Source organism: Heterocephalus glaber, unplaced genomic scaffold (genome assembly GCF_053883595.1).
Source record: "Heterocephalus glaber isolate CG9 unplaced genomic scaffold, H.glaber_assembly_v1.0 deba00001564, whole genome shotgun sequence".
Lineage (NCBI taxonomy): Eukaryota > Metazoa > Chordata > Mammalia > Rodentia > Bathyergidae > Heterocephalus > Heterocephalus glaber.
In genome coordinates, this window is record NW_028258351.1 from 12,781,987 (window position 1) to 12,797,143 (window position 15,157).

The window sequence follows — 15,157 nt, forward strand, 5'->3', positions numbered from 1 at the left end:
TTTGGTACCGGGGATTGAACTCAGTAACCTTGTGCTTGCGAGGCAAGTGGAGGAATGACTGAGCTAAATCCCTTGCCCAGATCCAGCATGTTTTAACAGTTTGCTGGAATAAGTCTGAGGAGTTGGACAACTGGCAGAGCAAAGGAGGAGGTGCACAGCCGGTCCCTTCGCAACTCCTGCACAGTGACCTGGTAGTGGTGGCAAGTTCCTTGCGCTCTCCTTTCTCTCCTTTCTCCAACAGCAAAACCTCAGAAGCTTTTTAATTTTATGTGATCCCATTTGTTGATTCCCCAGGCTTATTCCTGGCAGCTGGGTGTTACCACGTGGACCTCATGAACTATTCATGGAGAGGTGAGTGAGCTGTTGAGTTGTGAGCCAGGCTGAAATACCTTCACCATACAGGCAGAGAAAATTCCTGTGTTGCCAGGTAATATGATGGAACTTCCTGGCTGAGGACTGAGAAGGATTTGGAAAATTTTTAATATTAGTGTGAGATGATGGTGAAGGGGCACTTATTGTAAAGATACTGCCATCTTCCTCTTCTTATGTGTTATAAGTCCATTGTTTCGTTATGCAGGATCCTCTGTGGCTTGACTGATTTGTGCTTTATGTTTTTTTCTATTTAGATTGCATGCTCACTCAATCTGCTGTTGTTGTTGTTGTTGTTTTTGAAGTCTTCATTTGCTATATTTGTGGTTTCTGCTTAGGCTGAACATATGTCTCATTTGTACATAATCATATGTAATTCCTGGAAACTGTACTGTAAAATAGTTGTTTTCTGTTTTTTTTCCCCATTAACTTTATTGGTACATTTTAGGTATACAATACAGTTACATTCATCATTGGGATCTTGTACCATTACATGAGTATCTTGGTTCTTATTTTTTTTCCCCTTCCCTTGCCCTCCCTTCCCTATTTGCAAAGACCTTGTTTCCATTTTTTCCCTCTTCTCCTATTTTTTCCTTTCCCTTTTTTCCTATCTGCTGTTGTTTAACACTAGTATTGGGGTCCTGTCCAATACAAGAGCATACACATAAACTCTCAAAAGAGGAATGGATGGGCTGGGGATTTAGCTCAGTGGTTTCACCGCCTGCTGTGCAAGCACAAGGACCTGAGTTCAATCCCCGGTACCACAAAAAACAAAAACAAAAACAACAAAAAAAAAGAGGAATGGAAAGTGAGAGAAAGAATTATCACTATTTCCAAGCAATATGCTACTTATCAAGGAAAAAAAGAAAAGGAAAAATGGGCTGGGGTGTAGCTCAGTGGTACAGCACTTGCCTATCACTAAAAAAAAAAAAAAAAACCAAAAAACTGAAATATAGATTAAATAATAAGTAAGGTGGCTGGATACAAGATCAATATACAAATATAAATGGATTTTCTATAATTAATAACTACCAATTAGAAAACATAATGGAAAAAGAGGACCATTTACAATATTTTTTAAATTTTATAAAATGAATAGTTTTAGATCTAACAAGAAATATGCAAGGCTTATATGAAGATAGCTACAACTCCTGAAATACATAAAAGCCTAAGTAAATAGAGAACATGGCCCTAGGAGACAAAGTTTAATATTGCAAACATGTCAATTTCCCCAAACTGGTCTATAAACTTAATGAAATCTCAGTCAAAATTCCAACATATTTTTAATGGATTCAATAAGCTCTTTCTAAAGTTTATGCAAATTAGAGAGAATATACAAGAATGGCCAAGAAATATTTGAATAACTGACACTGAGAAAGGGAGAGACTTTAAAATATATCAAAATATCTTACAACTTATTATAATTAAAACAGTATAGAAATAATGCATAGACTGGATATGGTGACACACATTTGTAATCCCAGCACTGGAAGGTTGAGGCAGGAGGATTGCCAAGTTTGAGACCAGCTAGGCTACATAGTGAGTTCAAGGCCAGTAGTCTGAACTACATAGCAAGATCCTGTCTCCATAACCAAAAACAAACAAAAGAAATAACATATGGTGATGCATGCCTATAACTTCACTGTAACAAAATAGAGTCCTGACTCAGTTTTATCTGTAGCAAGTATGTCACATTTGTGAGAAAATGAAAGACAGTCTAAGAAAACCACAGAAACTATTATCCTTCCATTTGAAAAACAATAAAATTAGAAGTTGAGTAGTGTCCTCCCACAATTTATGTCCACCCAGAACCTTACAATGTGACTCTTTTGGTAATTAAGGTAAGGATTGAGATCAGCCCATACTACATTAGAGTGGAACCGAAATCCATTGAGAGTGTTTTTATAAGAGCCAGAAAAACATGCACAAAGACACAAAGAAGGCAATATGAGATTGGAATGCCAATGCAAAAGACACCAAGGAAATCCTGTGTTTGGCTCAACAGACACTGCTCCGCTGGCACTGAGTGACGCGGCCATTATCATTGCCATCCAGATAGCATATGGTCCACACACACAGTGGCTGAGGTGGCTGTGCCAGGGTCCCCAGGAGGTGTTAGATGGTGTGTTCTGGGGCACTGCCAGGCCATGTGGGTGGGAGGACCTGTGGCCTCAGCGTAACGGTATTGCTCCAAAGGAGTATTTTTTTTTGGTACCAGGGATCGAACTCGGAACCTTGAGCTTGCAAGGCAGGCACCGGCACCACTGAGCTAAATCCCCAGCCCTAAAGGAGTATTTTGAAGGCACTAGCACTTCCTACCATTGTCAACTGGGTCTTTCTAAGTCACTAAGTTGCCTAGGTTGGGCTCCAACCTTGGATCCTGCTCCCTCAACCTCTCAGATTGCTGGGATTACAAATTCTTGATGAAATCTGTCAATTCTACTTTTTGAACACTTATGAATAATCACACATCTTCCGAACCATCTACCATGAAGCTAAAACAGATCATCAACTTTATTCTTTTATACTTCATATATTTTATAATATCACTTTGTACTATTTTAACTTATATTCCATTTTATTTTTTGTCTGAGTCAAGACAATAGAAATCAAACCAGATTAGAGCAAAGCCTGTAAATTCAAAACCTGATTCTGAGTACAGATTTATTAATAGTTTGGATGGTTTGGCCTTAGTATTGTACCCTGGATGTGATACACTAGATAAAAATTTTTATGTATGCAAAACACAAAGTTAAAGACAAAAGACTCTTGGAAACATGTAAAATTTTAAACAAGGAAAATGAAGTACAACCAAATGGAAAAAAAATTTACACTTGATCTTAGCCAAAAGGCTGAGAAGCAATGGAAAAAAATTTTAAAAGGTTATTCTTGGACACTATAATTGGTTCTCCTATAAAGATGTCTTCATTCAAACCTCTAATTTTGGAAATATCTTACAGATGGTGGGTCAGAAACCAAAAACCAACATCACCATCTTCTGTGATACCAGGGCCGAGTGGATGATCGCTGAACAAGTGTGTTTTATGTATAATTTTCAGCTTGTTTTGTTGTATGCTACCCTAGGAGGACCAGCCATAGTTCATTGATTAAATGAAACAGAAGTGAACAATATTATCATCAGCAGAGAAGTCTTGCAAAGTTGAAGGATATAGTTTCATTGGTCCCACACTTGCGGGACATCATCACTGTTGATGGGAAGCCACCAACCTGGTCAGAGTTCCCCAAGGGTGTCTAGTGCACACCATGGCTACAGTGCAGGCCATGGGAACAAAGGCCGGCATGAAAACGAACATCATAGCAAACTGTTGCCCTCAGATATTGCAGTAATCATGTGCACAAGTGGATCCATGGGAATTCCCAAAGGAGTCCTGATCTCACACAGTAACATCATTGCTGGGATAACTAGGATGGCAAGGATTCCAAAACTGAGAGAAGAAGATGTACATATTGGATATTTGCCCCTGGCCCATGTTCTAGAGTTAAGTCCTGAGCTTGCTTGTCTTTCTCATGGATCCTGCACTGGCTACTCTTCACCACAGACTTTAGCAGATCAGTCTTCAAACATAATAAAAGGAAGCAAAGAGGATACCTCCATGTTGAAACCAACACTGATGGCAGCTGTTCTGGAAATCATGGATTGGATCTACAAAAATGTCATGAAGATAGTGAATGAAATAATAGTTTTCAATGTAATTTGTTTATTCTGGTCTGTAACTATAAAATGGAGCAAATTTCAAAAGGGTGTAGTACCCCACTGTGTGACCACTTTGTTTTCCAGAAAATGTGAAGCTTGTAGGAAAACATTCACCTTTTACCATGTGGTGGCGCTCTGCTCTCTGTGGGCACACAGAGGTTCATGAACATCTCTTTCTGCTGTTCCGTGGTTCAGGGCTATGGCTTCACTGAATCAATAGGGGCTGGAACAATCACGGAAGTGTGGGACTACAATACTAGGAGAGTTGGGGCACCATTCGTTTGCTGTGAAATCAAAGAACTGGGAGGGAGGTGGAAACTTTAATACTGGTAAACCACACCCCAGGGGTGAAATTCTTATTGGTGGCCAAAATGTGACAATGGGATACTACAAAAATGAAGTAAAAACAATAAGCAAAAGCTGACTTTTTTGAAGATGAAAATGGGCAGAGGTGGCTCTGCATTGGAGATACTGGAAAGTTTGACCCTGGTGGTTGTTTGAAGATTATTGATCAGAAGAAGGACCTTGTAAAACTGTAGAGGCCAGAGAGTGTGTTTCTCTTCGGAAAGTAGAGGCAGCTCTACGGAATCTCCCGATAATTGATAACATTTGTGCATATGCAAACAGTTATCATTCTTACAACATTGGACTTGTGTGCAATCAAAAGGAAGTAACAAAACTAGCTTGAAGGAAAGGACTTCAAGGACTTGGGAGGAGCTGTGTAACAGTAGTGAAATAGAAAACAAGGTCCTTAAAGTGTTATTCCAGCAAGTCTGGAAGATGAAATCCCAGTAAAAATTCGTTTGAGCCCTGAATTGTGGACCCCTGAAACTTGTCTGGTGATAGATGCCTTCAAGTTGAAATACAAAGAGTTTAAATGCATAACTAGGTGGACATTGAGCAAATGTATGGAAGAAAATAAATATTCCCTTTTGGCATCGGTTATGCTGCAGTGAGTTCAGATCAAATAGGAAATTACTTGAAATGCATGTCTTAAACTGTGATGCAAACTCCATTCTTCATGTTAAACCTGAACTGTTGTTTCTCATGACATCACCGTTTTTTTGGATTTTTTTGGTACCAGGGATCAAACTCAGGACCTTGAGCTTGAACAGCAGGTGCTGGAACCACTGAGCTAAATCTCCAGCCCCCGACATCACCATTTTAAATTGACAGGCTTAGGGTCGGGGATTTAGCCCAGTGGTTCTGGCACCTGCCTTGCAAGCACAAGGTTCCAAGTTTGATCCCCAGTATCAAATAAATAAATAAACAAATTAATTAATTAATTAAACTGACAGGCTTAGTAAAATACTAAGATAGCATATGTGTCTGTCTCTGTTTTCTTTTTTCTCCTTCAGTTTACTTTACCACCTATGACTGTGCTTGTCAGTTAGAAATTTTCCAGATCATATAGGGGGAGCAGTGATTTTAAAACCTGAAGTTTTTAAACATGATTATATGTTCTATATAATGTTCAGTTTGGGGCTGGGAATTTAGCTCTGTGGTTCTGGTGCCTGCCTCACAAGTGCAAGGTCCAGAGTTCAATCCCCGGTACCAAAAAAAAATGTACACTTTATAATATTCAGTTTGTATGGGCTGCGGATTTAGCTCAGTGGTTCTGGCACCTGCCTCCCAAGCGCAAGGACCCAAGTTCGATCCCCGGTACCAAAAAAAAAAAAAATTCAGTTTGTAACTTTTTTATTTTCTGGTACCAGGAATTGAACTCAGGACCTTGCACTTGCCAGGCAGGCATAATGTAACTTTTTAAAGTTTGAGCTTGAATGTATAAAAGGATAAATAAGAATATAAAAATTGGTTGTTTGGGGGATTTTTTACTTAATGTATTTAAAAATATAAGGGTACTGATGTGAAATTATGAAAATTTCAAATGCTTATGAATCAAATAATTGTTGAATAAAAGATTTGTTGTTGTGTAATTATTGTCTTGTATGCATTTGAGAGAAACAAATATACCCATACTTACATTTTAAGAAAAAAAAGATGCCAAGAATTGGTCAGACATGGTGGCACATGTCTATAATCCCAGCACTCAGAAGCCTGAGGCAAGAGGATCATCTTGAGTTCAAGGTCAGCCTGTACTACTACATAGAAAAGCTCTGTCAGAGAGAGAGAGAGAGAGAGAGAGAGAGAGAGAGAGAGAGAAAGAGAGACCAAGGATTGCTGGTAGCTACCAGGAAACAAGGGAAAGGTATGAAATGGTCTCTCCTTCAGAGGCTTCTAATCAGGGACCAACCCTCCAACATGTTGATTTCAGACTTATTTCCAAAACTTTGAGAAATTTCTATTGTTATGAACTACCCAACCTATGGTAGTTTGTCAGGGCACCCCTAAAAAGCTAATATAATACTCTACCACACAACAAACATAAAAATTAAATTTTAGATATGTTAAAGGTTAAACACTATACCATAAATGCATTTGAAAGAAATATTTTTGTAATTCATAGGTTAGAGAAAACTTTCACAAAGAAGGCATAAAACCCAGATGTCATATAAAAAAGGACCAATAGATGTGTGTATGTTAAAACAAAACTGTACATCAGCTGGGCATGGTGGTGCACACTTGTAATTCCAGCACTTGAGAGGCTGATGCAGGAGGATTGCCTTGAGTTCAAGGCCACCTGAACTACATATTGAGATCTTGTCTCAAAAAACAAAAACTAAAACAAAACAAAAATAGAGGTATTACATTATTAAGTTAAAAAACAAATAGTCATGGTGGTGCCTGTAACCCTGTAATACCAGCATTCTGGGAGGCTGAGATGGATCACAAGTTTGAGCCTATTCTGTTTTGTTTTGTTTTTTGGTACTGAGGATTGAACTCAGGACCTTGCACTTGTGCGGCAGACGCTGGAACCACTGAGCTAAATCCCCCCCTTTTTTTGGTACCAAGTATTGAACTCAGGACCTTGTGCTTTCGAGGCAGGTGGTGGAACCACTGAGCTAAATCCCCTGCCCTTTGAGCCTATTCTGGACAACACAGAGAGACCTAATTTCTAAAAATTTTAAAAAGAAGTGTGGGTGGGGATGTACCTTAGTGCAAAGGGCCTGGATTCAATCTCCAGTACCACCAATAAATAAATAAATAAATAATATAAAGAAAAATATTTGTAGTATATAGCACAATAAGGGTTAATACCTAAAATAGAGATTCTACAAATTATTAAAAAACACAAATGACCCAAAAGAATTAGTCAAATTATTACTATTATTTTGAGACAGAGTCTCACTGTGTAGTTCAGGCTGGCCTTGAACTCACAGTGATCTTCCTGCCTCAGCCTCCCAAGTGCTGGGACTATAGGCATGCACCACCTTGTCTGGTTAAGAATTAGTCAAATTATAAAAACTGGGATTAAATAGAAGAAATACATAAAGGCCAATAAAAACTTTATAATATCTAAAGCCAGGCATGGTGGGGCATGCCTATAATCCCAGCACTTGGAAGGCTGAGGCAGGAGGATCACTGTGAGTTGGAGGCAGTGTTGGATAGTTGGTGAGGTGAAGGCCAAACTGAACTATATAGTGAGACCTTGTCTCAGAAAACAAACAAAACACTGTATAATATTTAAATAATTGAAAATATCCAGTGTGCCTAAAGGAAAGAAGGATGAAGGCACTTTTTAAACACTGCTAGGGCTGGGGATGCAGCTCAGTGGTGCCGATACCTGCCTAGCAATTGCAAAATCCTGAGTTTGATCCCCGGTACCACAAAATAAATAAATAAACACTGCTAGTAGAAGATATGTATTAAAAGGATGTAGTATTGTCTGTAATTGTGAAATATTTAACATATATAGTAATATAGTAATTAAATATTTTGCAGTATGTCCAAATTATAGAGTACTGTACTGCTGTTTTTTTCTTTTGGTGGTACTGAGCATTGAACCCAGGGCCTTACACATTCTAGGCAAGTGCTCTACAACTGGGCTACGCCCCCAGCTTTTTTTTTTTTTTTTTTTTTGAGGCAGCTTCTTGATAAGTTTCCTAGACTAGCCCCTCAATTTGTGAACCTCCTGCCTCGGCCTTCCAAGTAGCTGGGATTACGGGTGTGTGCCACCACATCTGCCCACTATAGAGCTATTAAAGGAGAATTAGGTGATGTAGTGGTAGAGTGCTTGCCTAGTGTGCCCTAGATTCTATGCCTAGCAACTAGAGAGAGAAGGAGGGAGAAACAGAACGGACTAGGTCAGTGGTGGCAACCTATGGCATATATGCCACAGTTTGTATCACTGAAAGCTCTAAAAGGTTCACCATCACTGAACTAGATCAACATACAGAGAAGGCACTCCAGAACACAGTGAGGGGAAAGAAGAAATCATAATTTATGTTTTTAAACAACTATAATTGGGCGGCGGCGGCAGCACACCCAGAGCGCACACCGCGCCTCAGCAGCAGTTGCAGCGGAGGCAGCCCCGCCAGCGCAGCCCTTGCGCTGGTGCATCCACCCTCTCTCTCTCGGCTCTTCCTCCCTTTGCTCGCACCATGGCTGATCAGCTGACTGAAGAACAGATTGCTGAATTCAAGGAAGCTTTCTCCCTATTTGATAAAGATGGTGATGGCACCATCACAACAAAGGAACTAGGAACTGTCATGAGGTCACTGGGTCAAAACCCAACAGAAGCGGAACTGCGGGATATGATCAGTGAAGTGGGTGCTGATGGTAATGGCACTATTGACTTCTCAAAATTTTTGACTATGAAGGCTAGAAAAATGAAAGATACGGATAGTGAAGAAGAAATCCGTGACGCATTCCGAGTCTTTGACAAGGATGGAAACAGTTACATCAGTGCAGCAGAGCTATGTCACATCATGAAAAACTTAGGAGAAAAACTAACAGATGAAGAAATAGTTGAAATGATCAGAGAAACAGATATTGATGGAGACGGACAAGTCAACTATGAAGAATTCGTACAGATGATGCCTGCAAAATGAAGACCTACTTTCAACTACATTTTCCCCCCTCTAGAAGAATCAAATTGAATCTTTTATTTATCTCTTGGAAAAAAAGAAAAAAGAAAAAAAAAAGTTCATTTTTTCATTCTGTTTCTATATAGCAAAACTGAATGTCAAAAGTACCTTCTGTCCACACACACAAAATCTGCGTGTATTGGTTGGTGGCCCTGTCCCCTAAAGATCAAGCTACACATCAGTTTTACAATATAACTACTTGTACTATCTTAATGATAAGGAAGCACTTAATGGACTCCGTAAAGTTCCATTTGCTAATAATTAATACACTGTTTGGGCTGGCCAGTTTTTCATGTGTGCAGCTTGACAATTGAGCACAGTCAAGCATTTGTATTAAAATCGAAAAATGAAAAACAAATTCAAAACCTACTCAGATGGGTTCGAGTTCAATTTGTTCGTATAAATTGTCATGGCTGGTTTACTGAAAACAAACACATTTAAAATCGGTTTACCTCAGGATGATGCACAGAGAATGGGTGAAGGATAAACTGTTGCGATGTAGCCCAGTAGCTGGACAGTCCTCTTGTAACTTGCCTGTGCTCCGACCCATGGTGACAGTGACACTGTGGTGGCATGCCCGATATGCTGGTTTAGCAATGTCTGCATTGTACTTAGTGAAATGGGTTTCAGACTGTCACACTCACAACAATTTTTAATAAGAAATCTTTTACAAGGGAGCATCTTTGGACTGTGTTTTTAAAACCTTCTGAACCATGACTTGGAGCTGGCAGAGTAGGCTGTGGCTGTGGACTTTAGCACAACCATCAACACTGCTGTTTGAGAAATTACAATTTACATCTATTCTAAGTTGTAAATGCTAGTCTTTTCTTCCCCCCAATAAAAAGACCATTAACTTTAAAAAAAAAAACTAGAAATGTGACTGGTACATATACTGCTAAATAATCACACGAAGAAAAGTTTAGTGAGAAAAACACCAATTTGCTAACAGTGTTGCCTCTGGAGAGAGAAAGTATGTATGTACATGTGTTGGTTTTGGGTGTATAGATGGTGTAAGAGGAATAAAGAGTGATTTTTATATTTTCTTCCATATACTTCCATGTTTTTTTTCCTATGAAATGATTATTTGTTACATAAGTAAAATGAAAAATGTAACAAGCACCTAGAAAATAATTACAGTAATTTTTTTTTTTTTTGGTACCAGGGATTGAACTCAGGTCCTTGCGCTTGCGCAGCAGGCAGCAAAACCACTGAGCTAAATCCCTGGCCCCAACTACAGTAATTGTTAAACTTGTGAAACACAGTGGAACGCTTTTTACTTAGTATAATGAGCAAATAATTATTTTGAAATAGAATTAGATTTTTTTTTTTCTTTGCAGTGCTGAGGACCCAACCCAGGGCCTTGGACATGGTAGGCAAGCTCTCACCAACTGAGCTATACACTCTCAGCCCATAGTTAGAAATTTAATGATGAACCAAAAATAGTCTTTAAAAATACCTGAGAGGTAATACTTTTTTAAAAACACAGTAAATCTGGGTACAGTGGAACACACCTGTAATCCCAGTTGCTCAGGAGGCAAGGATAGGAGGATCTGAGTTTGAAGTCAGCCTGGGCAACTTTGAGACCCTATCTCAATATAAAATAAAAAGGACAAAGGATGTACCTTTGCACTGTCTGAGTGCAGTCCCCAGTACAGAAACACACACACACACACACACACACACACACACACACACACACACACCATGCTTTTGATATCTTTTTTTTGTACTGGGGATAGAACTCAGGACCTTGTGCTTGTGAGGTAGGCATGGACCCACTGAGCTAAATCCCTGGCCTTGATATCACTTTTTTAAAAATTTTATTTTATTGGTACATTTTAGGTATACAATATAATGACATTCATCATTGGAAATTTGCACCACTACATAGTATCTCTTGGTTCTTATTTTTACCCCTTCCCCTGACCTCCTTTCAACCCCTCCATCCCTCCCTATTTACAAAGACTTTCGTTTTTTCATTTTCTCATATTAATTCCATTCCCTTCTTTCCGTTCCTCTACCCCTCCCACTTCCTTATCCCCTTTGCCCCTTTTCTTCCTATTTCACGTTATCTGTTATGCCTTTTAGTCCTTATTTACACTTTCAGTTTCTCTTACTAGAGAAACTATTTGGTATTTACACATGTGTGTCCTATTTATTTTTATTTCACTTAAGAGTATCGCCTCAATGTGCATCCATTTAGCTATAAATGTCTCTAAAATTTCATTTTTATGGCTGAGCAGTACTCCATTTTATTAAAAAAACCACATTTTCTTTATCCAGTCTTCAGTTGATGGGCATTTGGGCTGTTTCCAAGGTTTAGCTATTACAAACTGTGCTGCTATGAACATGGGTGCACATATATCACTGTGGTATGATTTTTTAAAATTCTTTGGGGAAGGTAGCCAGCAGGGGAATAGCTGGGTCAAATGGGACTTCCAGTCCTAGTTCTTTGAGGTATCTCCATACTGATTTCCACAGTGGTTTCACCAGTCTACACTCCCACCAGCAGTGGAGCACGGTTCCTCTTTCCCCACAGCCCCGCCAGCATTTGTTTTTGTTTTTATTTATTTATTTATTTTTGCTTAAATTCTTTTATTGGTACATTTTAGGTATACAACACATTTACATTTATGATTGGGTGCTTTTACCTGTACATGATGTATCTTGGTTCTTATTTTTTCCCCATTACCTATGTGCCCTTCACCCCTCCACCCTTCCCTATTTATATACGCTTCGTTTCCATTTTTTTTTTCTTTTCTCATAATTTTTGCTTTCATTCTTTCCTTTCCCCATCTCCTCCCACCACCCCTACCCCTTTGGACCTTTTCCTATTTCAAAGTATCAATTATTAGTTATTAATCCTTTTAATCCTTATTTACACTCTCAGTTTTTCACACTAGAGAAACTATTCGGTATTTACCCATGTGTGTCCTATTTATTTCACTTAAGAATATGGCCTCAGTATGCATCCATTTAGCTATAAATGACTCTAGTTTCTCATTTTTTATGGCTGAGCAGTACTCCATTTTATTAAAAAAAACCCACATCTTCTTTATCCAGTTTCCAGTTGATGGGCACTTGGGCTGTTTCCAAGCTTTAGCTATTACAAACTCTGCCGCTATAAACATGGGTGCACATATATCTCTGTGGTATGAGTCCCGCCAGCATTTGTTATTGGTTGATTTCATGATAGCAGCCAGTCTTTCTGGAGTGAAGTGGAATCTCAGCATTGTTTTCATTTGCATCTCTTCAATGACCAGTGATATTGAATATTTTTTCATATGTTTATTTGCTATTTCTACTTCTTTGTCTGAGAAATGTCTGTTCATTTCAGATGCCCATTTTTGGACCGGGTCTTTAAATTTGAGAGGTCTGATTTTTTAAAATACTTTATAGATTCTAGATAATAGACCTTTGTCTGAGGATCAGCAGATGAAAATTTCTTCCCACATTGTAGGTTGTCTCTTCACTCTGTTGGTGGTTTCTCTTGCTGTGCAGAAGCTTTTTAGTAAGAAGAGATCCCACTTGTTGATTGTTTGTGCTAGTTCGCAGGCAACTAAGGCTTTGTTCATAAAATCTTTTCCTACACCAATGTCTTCAAGAGTTCTACCTAACCTCTGTTCCAGCCAGTTCAGTGTTTCTGTTTGTTTGGGTTTTTTTGTACTGGGGATCAAACTCGGGTCCTTGCGCTTTCAAGGCAAGCGATGGAACCACTGAGCTAAATCCCTGGCCTAGCATTTCTGTTTTCATATTTATATCTTTAATCCATTTCGATTTTAGTTTAGTGCATGGTGAGAGATGTAGGTCTAGTTTTAATTTTTGACAAGTTGAAAACCAATTTTTCCAGCACCATTTATTAAAGAGGCTACCTTTTGAGGGTGTTTGGCTCCTTTGTCAAAGATGAGGTGGCTGAGTGTGTCTCAAGTTGTTTCTGCATCTTCTAATCTGTTCCACTGGTCCTCAGGTCTGTTTCTTTGCCAGTACCATGCTGTTTTTATCACAGCAGCTTTGTAGTAGTTTCAAGTTGGGGGGTTGTGATACCTCCTGCCATGTCTCTGTTGCTTAGGATTGTTTTTGCTATTCTAGGTCTCTTCTTGTTCCAAATGAATTTTTGGATTATTTTCTCAAAGTCCATGAAGTATGTGCTGGGATTTCAATTGGGATTGCATTGAATCTATATAGCAGTTTTGGAAGTATGGCCATTTTCACTATGTTGATCCTTCCTACCCAGGAGCAGGGGATGTCTTTCCATTTTCTGATATCATCTTCAATCTCTCTTTTTAGAGTCCTATAGTTTTCAGAGAAGAGATCTTTGATTTCTTTTGTTAGGTTGATTCCTAGGTATTTCGGTATTTTGGATGCTATTGTGAAAGGAATTGTTTGCCCTATTTCTCTCTCAGTGAGTCTGTTGTTCGTGCAGAGGAAAGCTATTGATTTTTGTGCATTGACCTTGTATCCAGCTACTTTATTGAATTTGGTTATTAAGTCTAGAAGACGTTTGGTGGAGTTCTTGGGGTCTTCTATGTAGAGTATCATGTCATCTGCCAATAATGACAATTTGACTTCTTCATTTGCTATCTTTATTCCTTTTCTTTCTCTTGTCTAATTGCCATGTCTACTGTTTTCAAAGCTATTTTGAACATGAGTGTTGAGTGTTGCACCCAGCGAGAAAGAACCAACCAGAGACCGATATTAAATCCACACAGGAGTTTATTACCGGCCAGGACCCGAGCCGAGCATCGGACAGCCGAGCATCGGACTCGAGTCTCGACTGGGGGTTGACAAACATGTTTTATACACCTTTGAGGCCAACAGTTGCTAGGCCCCCCCTATGGGATAGAACTAGTAAAGCAAGCAAAAGGTACAGAAGCAGAACGTCCTGCTGTTAGAACATTTGTAAAACAATAGTTGATTAATTATTGTTTCTAAGAGACTCTCTAAGGGGAGGAGGTTTCTAAGCTTCCTCCTTCTGAGTTCATCTAAAGGGCAGGCAGGTGAGTCAAGCAGCAATATGGAGTCTGTCTTGCTAACAAGGGTCCTTCATTGAGAGTGGACATCCTTGTCTTGTTCCTGATTTTAGTGTGAAGGATTTCAGTATTTGACCATTTAGTATGATATTAGCCATTGGTTTTTCATAGATGGCTTTTATCAGATTAAGGTAGAGAATGTCTATTCCAATTTTTTGTTGGGTTTTTTTTTATCATAAATGCGTGTTGGATTTTGTCAAATGCTTTTTCTGCATCTATTGAGATGATCATATGGTTTTTGTCCTTGGCTCTATTGATACAGTGTATTACATTTATTGATTTGTGTATGTTGAACCATCCCTGCATCCCTGGGATGAATCCCACTTGGTCAGCGTGTATGATCTTCTTGATGATCTTCTGCATTCTATTTGCCAGTATATTATTAAGGATTTTTGCATCTATGTTCATTAGTGAGATTGGCCTATAGTTCCCTTTTTTGGTTGGGTCTTTCTCTGCTTTGGGGATCATGGTGATACTTGTTTCCAGGAATGAATTTGGGAGTATTTCTTCCCTTTCAATTTCATTGAAGAGTTTAAACAGTAGTGGCAGTAGTTCCTCTCTAAATGTCTTGTAGAATTCAGCAGTGAAGCCATCAGGACCTGGGCTTTTCTTAGTTGGTAAGTTTTTAATTACATTTTCAATTTCATTTATTGATATTGGGTAGTTTAGAATTTTTAGGTCATCTTCGTTCAACTTTGGTAATTCATACTTATCTAGGAATCTGTCCATTTCATCTGTGTTTTCCATCTTATTCATGTATAGGTTCTCGAAGTAGGTATGATGATCCTCTGGATTTCTGCTGGGTCTGTTGTAATTTCACCCTTTTCATTCCTAATTGCATGGATTTGGCCCTTTTCTTTCCTTTTTCTGATAAGGTTGGCTAAGGGTTTGTCAATTTTGTTTATTCTTTCAAAGAACCAATTCTTAGCTTCATTGATTTTTTTTGTATAGTTCTCTCAGTCTCCATTGCATTGATTTCTGCTCTGATCTTTATAATTTCCTCCCTTGTATGAGCTTTGGGTTTGTCATGCTCTTCTTTTTCTGGAAGCTTGAGG

The 15,157-nt window shown here is 38.8% G+C and overlaps 2 pseudogenes; both read left to right on the plus strand.

Moving 5' to 3' along the window:
* Positions 1-7: 7 nt before the first annotated feature.
* Positions 8-6,046, plus strand: LOC147823845 (fatty acid CoA ligase Acsl3 pseudogene; annotated as a pseudogene).
* A 2,445-nt stretch (positions 6,047-8,491) lies between these two features.
* Positions 8,492-9,051, plus strand: LOC101714220 (calmodulin pseudogene; annotated as a pseudogene).
* Positions 9,052-15,157: the final 6,106 nt, after the last annotated feature.